Below are 7183 nucleotides of genomic sequence, written 5' to 3' on the forward strand. Positions count from 1 at the left end.
CTGGCTGTGATGCTGGGGCTCAGCCAGCCGGTCCCCACGTTACGGCGAGGCATCACCTCCCAGAGCCGTGGCACAAGGTGGCCCGCAGCCCAGGCTGCCAACGGGGAGAGCTCCCAGCCCAAACCGACACCCTCCAGCCCTCTTTGCTGGAGGGACAGCTGTCCTCTTTGGGGGGACAGACTGAGGTTTAGGATCTAAACCTGAGCCCACAGCTAGAAAACCAGACCAAAATCTGGACCTGAACCCTCCTGCATGCGAGCAATTTCCAAACCTAAACCAAGTTTTACAGATCAGCATAATTTCTCTAGGAAACATAATTCTTCAAAATATTTGCTCCAGCTTCTATGAACATTTTTATGTAAGGAAAATAATCCACTTTTTCCTGGAAGAGTTGATGTCCACCGTGATTTCTGTGCTACACCACATGTATCTTTGAGGAATCCAAGTCTGGGCGAGTGTGTGGCCTCACATTACACTCAAGAACAACTGGTACTTCAGCATCACTTCTTCGCCCGTCTGACAATACGACAACAAAGGGGAACAAGCTGAGGGTTTTGGCACAGAAGGGCTGGCTCACACCTCGTGGGCTATAGCCCAGCCTCGTCACGTAGCACTTCTGGGGAGAGGACAGGAACGTGAGCCCCATCTGCAGGCTAACCCAACGCCCGCAGAGCAGAGTGGGGTGTCCAGCGGTGGGATGAGCTTGCTTCCAGCTCTGTGCAATGGCAACGGTCTGCAGTTGCTTGAAGCATTGACCGATGTAACCCACAGGGGATCTACTGGACCAAAGCCCTGCTGTGAATGGGAGTTGGACTGGATGACCTCCCGAGGTCCCTGCCAGCATAAATTATTCTATGATCTATAGCGAGGCAAGAGGATTGCCAAAAATGTATCAGCAGCTACCATCACTTCTTCTAAAACAAACTGGAAAGCACTGCTGTGGCACTGCGTAGCCCCTGCAGCCTCGCTGCGCTGTATGGGTGCAGCTGCATTCCTCTTGTGATGACTGCTAAAAGAAGAGCAAACAAAGAGTAGACTTCTCCGTAAGCAGAGTGGCTAGTGATGAGCTGCTGTGAAAAACTTTCTCATGGGGAAAATCTCCCTCCTTCCTTCAAAGCTGTGCTGTCGTGACCGTCTTCCTTCCTGTGCTTGTTTTGGTTATGGCTGTTTGCATCTCTGTAAGCCTGGGATGAGTTTCTCCTGTGCAGACCCATGCCGCTGTGCGGACTCCTGTTATCGAGACATCCATCTGATCGTGAGGGCTGACCCGTGCCCTGCCTGGGTCAGAGCAGGGACCCGCAAGCACCCATTTGCCAGCCGCGCAGGGCTCGGGGCAGCAGTGGCACCTGAGGTGTGCAAAGTGCGGCCCCTTCTGCTGCTGGCTCCCTTCTTCTTCTTCTCTTCTCCACAGAATATAGATATTATAGATTTCTTACCTTCCAATTTCCCACTCGTGTCTTGCATGGTTTGACTGTCCATGGCTGCAGGGAGAGAAGCAGTGAAGACCGGTTTCTCCTGGCTCATCCCTGCTGCATCCAGCCCTGGTTTTAGCACAGTGGGTAAAACAAGAGCAGCTCACACTGGTGGTTCCGGCTGCCACCCAGGCTGAGTTGCATCACTACTAACACCACTGTTTTCAACAGCTCAGGGGAACACGAAGAACAAGGTAGTTCCGTGGTAAAAGGTTTGCAAGACAAATATGAAGATTAGTGATATTTAGCCAGGCAAATGATACGTAATCATTGGTTTCTCTTACAAATGTAATTACTTCATCTATTTTTCTGTTGCTCACAAGCAAATCATTCTTTGTTTCAAACATATTCATTCTATTATTCCCTGAAAAATTCTTGTATTCCTTGTTGTGAAGCTTTTGCAAATGGCTCTTTCTGATCACTTGACACCTACGCTGCGCTGGTCAGTTTTTACTGCCCAGACGGATGTTTCTGTGCCTGGACCGCAGGATCGTACCTTCTGGAGTCAGATAACAAACAACGGTGGTCTCCCACAAACCTCTTTATTAAATTGTTGTTTCCTCCCCAGTGCTAAAGTGCCTGTGCTTGAAAATTTGAATTAAAATTTTGGACATTTTTGCTGTGTTTACTAAGTCTCAAGTGGATCACATTCTCAAAACCAACCAAGCGACGATTTCCAAGGAAGAGCTGCGGGAGCGTGCCGGCAGGGCTGGCTGGGCTGTAAGTTCTCCGAGCCATGTGCGCTTCCATGGGGCTGTTAGTAGCTCTGCTTGACAGTATTTCCTAGAAATATGAACCATAGGTTGTACATCGAAACTGCCTTCCCAGAGCTTGTTTATGAGAGCTGAGCCCAGTTCTGGGAAGTTTTCCAAGGAAATTTTACCCTACAATTCCCTCCCACCTCCCTGAACAAAGAGTTCCCCAGCAGGTTTGACAGGAACAGAATAAAACAGGCAATAAATGCCTAGGTATTGCATACAAGCATTGCATGCATTGTGGATATAAATGGAATAAGCTGGACATTATTTTTCCAGCTTTTCTGATTCCGAGCTCAGCAGCCCATGGGAATAAGCTTGCCTGCTTCTTGTTGACAAGTCGTCTAATTCATCTTGATACCGATGACTAATACTCCTTGGGTAAAATCCTTGGCCCTACTGAGGGCAAACGCAAAACTCCTATTAACTCTAATAGGGCCAGAATTTTACTCCGATCATTGCCTGTTGTGGTGTTACCTTAACAGCTTCCTACGATCCCTGGACTTGTCCAGCTGCACAAACACAAACCCTTCCCTCCCCACTGACAAACCTCAGGCACCAGGTTTGCAGCGAGGAGTATTTTGGTGAGAAAAGCTGCTTCTCTCACTCCTACCAGCTTCGAGCATCGCCCATGGCTTGAATAACATGCACCGGGGCTGCCTCATGCGGTGGCCACCCCGTGGGACCCATGGGATGTGGCCACCTTGCAACATTGCTTCTCGTGCTTTGGGGCAGTGACGGTACTCCAGCCAGCTTTTCATGCTGAAATGGTAGGAGGAAGGAGGAAATAAGCAAATTTTATGGGTTTTGTTAGTTTGGGTTTTTTTCATAGAAACATGCCTGCACTGGTTAGGAAGTATTTATATTGCACCTGTGAAGGAACTGGACATTGATCAATTAGATGTCAAATTACAGCAACATTGAGTTGGCTCAATTATACCATAAATCTCCCCCTTGTCTAATTAGGTGAAGAAAGAAGCAAAATTAGACTTGATTCATTTGACTGCTTCACTGAAATGACTTGGAGCTTTTTAAATTGTTTGTGTTGGGGTTGGTCATGTCAGGACCTGGATGTTCCTGGCCAGCCCCACCTGGGACCCCGACCCCTGCCCCTGCCCAGGACCCCAGCCCAGCCTGGGGCCTCCGTACTGCCCCAGCGATGCTGTAGGAGCCTGTCCTGGCCCTGCTGGGATCCCCCTGGCCCCAGGGAGCCCTGACAGGTTTCACACAACCTCAGGACATCAAAAGATTTAGATTTATTTGCTTCTATAAATGCAGATACTATAACATAACTGCCCTGTCCATCTTCTGTGGATATAAGGCATTCAAAAGGTAATCCTGGCAACTTTTAACTACACAATTAACTGCAACTTTTAGTACACAATGAAATCACTTGGCTTTTTTAGGACAGAAGCAGCAATATGTTTAAGCAATAGCTATTGTTTAAGAGCCAATTTTTGCCCGCTGATCTCTGCCCTCTGCTCCTGCCCTTTACTTCTTCTGGCTCCTCCTCAAGAGGGAAATCAACCTGGACATGCGATTTCTGTCCGCCTTGCAGATAAAGCATGGGGAAACCGGAATCTGAGGGGGTCCTTACAAACCAGGCAATGCTTTTGCTGGCAGTAAGCCTCAGAGAAGATCACTCCTTGAGGCTGGTGGCATTGCAGCCCACGGTCACCCCCGGGGCGGTGCTGAGCGGCTGCTCCTTCCCTGATTTCACTGTGCAGTGGGTGGTTAAAGATCAAACAAACAAACATGATCACAGAAGGGACGGCAACGCCTCCAGGTTAGGAGCAAAAAAGTTTTCTAGTTACTGGCAGTTTTCATGGAAAATATGTGTGCCTGTAAGAAGGTCCTTTGTTTTTACTTATTTTTTTATAAAAAATAACTTTGCTTTACCACGTAACACTCTCGTCAATAGCTACAAACCTGTATTCAGTGGAATGACTCCATTTAAGAGCAAACAACAGCAGAAGGCCATGTGTTACAAGGTGCAAAACAGATCTGCAACCAAAGGTCTCTGCCTGGTTGTGGTCTGGGGCTTCCAGCCCAAGGGAAAAGGTTCATGGCAAGTGGTGTTGTTTTTCCTTTGAAGAACACAAGTGTGAAGATCCTTTGCTTCAATGCAGGTGGTGTTTAAGCAACAGCAGAGTATGTTTTTCCAGCTGTCCATGACTGTGCCTCAGTTCTGACATGGAGAAGCCACCGCCAGGTTTCAGAGGTCCCAGCGCCACACCGAGGGCAGTGCTGAATCCTGGCCATGCACTCAGACAGCCTGCCAGGCTCTGCTTTCCCATTTGATGGATCAGGAACGTCTTCCCCTCTACATGGTCTCGATTCTGCTCTCTTACCTTTGTTAGACTTCAGTGGTGTCTCATTCCTGTTGCTAAAACATTCACAGTTCTGTGTTGGGTTTAATGTGTAGGAATCCACCTGTTTTATTTTCCTTGACTCGTTAAGTTTCATTAAGACCCGCAGTGCTCCCCGAATGTTGGTGCTACTGACGTTCAGTTACACACGCAGCAGGGACGGGCAGGGCTGTGTGAGCATCCTGCTCTCATGCTGCCCGTGAGCAGTCCAGTACGGCTGCTCTTCTCTTTTGAAGGGAAGAAGTGAATCTAAAACACATCAGGAATTCAGAAGGAAACAAAAAAACAGGGTCCTTTTCACTCTGGCCATGCTTTGGCTAACCTGCCATGGCCACTGGTTCGATGAAGTCCCTCTGCATCCCACTGCCCAACCAGCAAGCGATCAGGACCAACACCAGCATCAGAGAATGGTGGAAGCACATTGTCCACTAACATCTACAAGGTATGTCTTTAAAACATTGACTACAATCCAAACTACAAACTACTACTACAAAGAATCAAAGGCGGTTTCTAAACACATCCCATGTGCGTACAGGACTGTGACTGCTACACTGGCTCTCTGCCAGAGGTTGTACAGTATCGGGTTCACCGTGTCTTTACCACATGCCTTGCAGATCTGCATCCAGCACGATATGTCTCCAGGATAATTGGGCCCAGCCAGCGCGAGATTTCCATCAGTAGGACAAACAGGACTTCAGAGGAGCTCCACAGTCCTCCTGCTCCACGGCTGGGGGGACCAGAGACTAGTGCTGGTGGCACTGCACCAGGCAGATGCCTTACGTTAATAAAAGAGGTAAATTGTTTGTCTAACATATCACAAGACCTCTGAAAAAACTAAAAAATCTACCCCCAAGGCCTGGAGCTTGGGTACTTTGAAAGAGGCATGTCCAAAACCTAAGCACTGGCTTACTTGCGAATCTCTGACTATCCTGTCTTCCACATCACCGAGACTACACCCCCAAAACAGGTCTGAGTCCTGAGCCCCAGCAGAGCTCACTGATGCACCACCGAGGTGTCCTGCTGGGTTTATACTAAGGTTAGAGCTGTCTGAGCCCTGCGATGCTTCATGGGGCGATGGCAAAAGGTTAGAAAGAAGGGGCCACAGGAGCCGCCTTCATCTCATTGCATCAGCGAAAATCATTCGGATGCTACGAGCATCCGTGGGTGGCAGAACTGTTTATAGCCCAGTGCAGGGAACCTGCAACTACCTTGAATGTGTCTGATAATTTTAGGGGACAAATTACTTGACACTCTTCACTTTGCTGAACATACTACTGGCTACTTGCTGTTGCTTCTGCTTCCTGACAGAATGGCTGATGCTGACAGACAGGAAAAAAAATATTAAATGTTGGCTAGGGAGAAACATTTGTCCTGTGCAAAGTTATTCCAGCCAGAATTCATCAATAGCTTGGTAAACACCTTGCAGCCCTCCAGATACTTTTGTGGATGAACAAAAAGCCGTAAATTGAATAGAAGCTGAGTATTCAAAACTATTTTTTGCAGACTGTTTCAGCTCTGTTGTGTGCTTCACATCTGGCTGTATCCCAGTCCATTTAATCACTAAGGGGAATGCATGTGAAAAGCAGTTGCCCTCTTCAAGAAGCTTCTTTCTGGTTTGGGGCTTCCCTTTCTGCTATCTATTAGTTCTCCGTTTTCACAGCAGCTCACTTTCTCACTCGCAGCCTCCTGCTGCTCTGATTGTCTTTGACAAGGGCAATGCAATGGGGGTGGGGAAGGATGATGGAAAACATTATGATTTTATCAACAGCCTGTACATACTATTATGGAATGAGAAATAAAACCCATGTGTAAAATATCAGTATTGGTACCAAACTATAAGGCCCATAAGCCAGTTAACTGTAGGGAAGGCTGTGATGGGGTGGATCAATGGTCTCAGACAAATGCCAGCTGCCCAGCATCTTGCCTCTGACAGCAACCAGTAGCAGATGTTTAAGAAGAACGCAGGAGACAAATATTGAGTAAATCCCTCTCTGCACCATCCTCTTTACTATCACCAGTAGATGCCTCAGGGACCTCTAACACCAGATGCTTCTTCCCGAACACTACTTTTAATAACGAGATTTTGCCCAGTCCTTGTTAAAGCCATCCGTACTCTTGGCCTCCATAACATCCTGTGGCTACGAGTCCTACTGTTTAATTGTGTGTAGCTTGATCTTTTCAATGTCCTCATCTGCAAATCTTCTAATGGCAGCATGAAGGCACTGGAAAGCACCTAAGTAATTCAGTTGCCTGGTACTGAGGTTTTCTGCCTCCTTTTCCTTACACACGAGCCCAGCAGGCACTATGAAAGCTTTTTGAGGCATGCACAGGGCAGGCAAATGGGAGCTGGTATGTGAGCTCCTTGACTCACTGCAGAAGAGTCAAAGGGAAGACGACTCAAGATCATTAGGCTTATCTGAAATCTGAAGTTGTATCTAAGCACTTAAATACAACAGGGTCTTCAGGATGTTTCCAGTGTTTACTTCTTCTGACCCTTTCCATAAGAAGGAACAGCAGAATCTCATACCATCCAGTGTAATAGCAAACTAGACCACAAGTCTATTAAAATACAAGGAAAATAGGTCTT

The 7183-nt window shown here is 47.5% G+C and overlaps 1 protein-coding gene across 16 annotated transcripts in view; it reads left to right on the plus strand.

Moving 5' to 3' along the window:
• The window catches only part of VEPH1 (ventricular zone expressed PH domain containing 1), a 98436-nt gene extending 96348 nt beyond the window's left edge, over positions 1 to 2088 (plus strand). For 14 of the 16 annotated variants that reach the window (XM_087739902.1, XM_087739905.1, XM_087739901.1 and 11 more), the window contains one exon: positions 309 to 2088. The gene's annotated coding sequence lies outside the window, so the exon portion shown is untranslated. The remainder of the gene's footprint in view (positions 1 to 308) is intronic. The other 2 variants (XM_087739903.1, XM_087739906.1) reach the window with 2 other exon arrangements.
• The last annotated feature ends 5095 nt before the right edge of the window (positions 2089 to 7183 follow it).

This window comes from Nipponia nippon, unplaced genomic scaffold (assembly GCF_047370975.1).
Source record: "Nipponia nippon isolate SJK-2023a ecotype South Korea unplaced genomic scaffold, ASM4737097v1 scaffold_7, whole genome shotgun sequence".
Taxonomy (NCBI): Eukaryota; Metazoa; Chordata; class Aves; order Pelecaniformes; family Threskiornithidae; genus Nipponia; species Nipponia nippon.